Source organism: Halyomorpha halys, unplaced genomic scaffold (genome assembly GCF_000696795.3).
Source record: "Halyomorpha halys isolate HHAL.00 unplaced genomic scaffold, Hhal_1.1 Scaffold54.1, whole genome shotgun sequence".
In the NCBI taxonomy this organism is placed as follows: domain Eukaryota; kingdom Metazoa; phylum Arthropoda; class Insecta; order Hemiptera; family Pentatomidae; genus Halyomorpha; species Halyomorpha halys.
Window position 1 is genome coordinate 562,087 of NW_027108734.1, and position 1,886 is coordinate 563,972.

Genomic DNA, 1,886 nt, shown 5'->3' on the forward strand with positions numbered 1-1,886 from the left:
ATATATATATATATATATATACACACATATACAAATCCAGGTCATAGTGCGAGTTGCGAGAGGGGAATTCGATTATGTAGCGCACGATCAAGTCTACGTCGTATGGTTTGGAAGAGCGTGGTCTACCTGTCTTTAAAGGTCAGTCCGTAATGAACTTCCGAAGCCTGTTGTTTGCTACAATACTAGCTGTTAGTTTGTTATACTCATGTTCACGTCTCATTACATAGAAATCATAATACTTCATATCGCCTTATATAGAGTTATCAAGATTTCCATACTTTGTTATGAAATACTGTTTTTTGAGCAACGGCTGTGCAAGGGAGTGATTTTTTCAAGATCACGCTCAATGTTCCCTAATGAAGGATACCCACCTTATAGAGGCTGGGTGTGTCGGGACCCATGTTCGTTCCTGAACACACAAGGTTGACTCACGGTTACTGTAACAGAACAAATAGTTACCTGCCAGAGATGTGTAAAATATTATAGTAATTATTTTTCTTTTTATCGATAAAGTTTTTATGTTTTATTTTCACGTTTCTTATCATAAAAATCACAATACTCCATATCGCCTTGTATGTATGAATATTAACAGATCCTAATTACTTTTGTGTTTCATCAAAATTTAAAACATACAGTCAACATGAGATTAATGTTACCTTTGTTTGCTCTAATATGTTTTGTTTTTTTATTTTACGTTGTGTATTCACTTCTGTAAGTTACTGCATTAAAAAAATATTTAATTTTTTTTTAAATATTTAAAAAATGTAAATTGTAACAACAGTGTTCGCTGAATTAAAATTAAAAAAGAAATGTAAATGATAACATTAGTGTTCCCAGAATTAAAAAAAAAAAAATATTGAAAAAAAAAAGGAAGCATATAAATACAAAAATTAGTATCATGATTGGCATAAAAAAATAATATGAATCTGTATCGAAAATATAATATATTTAAGTAAGAATGAAATAAATATATATTTCCACCTATATGCAATATTATAAATAGTTAATGTCTTTTGTGCGAAACTAAACCTCTTCGTTTTCAATTGCTTTAAGGAAATGAAATCATTACAATAACCATATTAGGTGCACATGGTTATAAAGAAATATATATTTTTTAAGAAATACGAAATTAATGTTAGAGAAAGTATTTAATTTATATAGTTCATGGCAAAACGTTTGGAAATAATTTATTGATATTTTATTTAAAAGTTATAACAATGTTTAAAGTTATTTAATTGTTCTTTACATATTATATATATATTTATAAAGAAGAGGTATATAATGCTAAATTTTATCATGATATAATATAATTGGGTGAATTTTGTAAAATGCTGAGTTTTAGCGACAACAGAATTAAAACATCCTTATGTTGTATTGCGGGCTGGTATCATTCATCGCCGTATAGTTCAAATTTGTTTTTCGATCCGTCATTTTAATACATGAAGAATCTTCTTTAATAAAATACGAACTAACGTTTTTCTAACTACAGGGATAAGAAATTTTCTCTGTTGATTTAATTATATTAATTAATTAACATACTTTCAGTTTTGGTCCTTATGAAGACTAAGGACTGATCCTTGCTTTCTTCATTAATAGCAACGGTTAGATCAGGCAATGAAGAAGCTTTTTAAATTTAATTATAAAGAATATTAAAAAAAATTAATGAAAAATAATAGTTGATTGATTTTATTCCTTTTTGATTATTATTATATGGAAACCTTTTAATACGCGAACGATTTGACAATTTATTATATATATTTCAAGGTCAAGGACTTTCAAGATCAGGGGTTAATTTTTAATAGAATATATTTTTAAAAAAGTTTATTCGTTTAACCTTTTTTAGTGGAATCACTTTATCCTGTATTTACATAATTCTTTAAATAATA

The 1,886-nt window shown here is 26.9% G+C and overlaps 2 protein-coding genes across 2 annotated transcripts in view; one reads left to right on the forward strand and one right to left on the reverse strand.

Moving 5' to 3' along the window:
• The window catches only part of LOC106692372 (elongation factor-like GTPase 1), a 422,109-nt gene that overhangs the window by 102,115 nt on the left and 318,108 nt on the right, over nt 1-1,886 (forward strand). The window lies entirely within an intron of this gene.
• Nucleotides 1-1,886, reverse strand: part of dsx-c73A (doublesex cognate 73A) — a 153,670-nt gene that overhangs the window by 77,913 nt on the left and 73,871 nt on the right. The gene's annotated exons all lie outside the window — the stretch shown is intronic.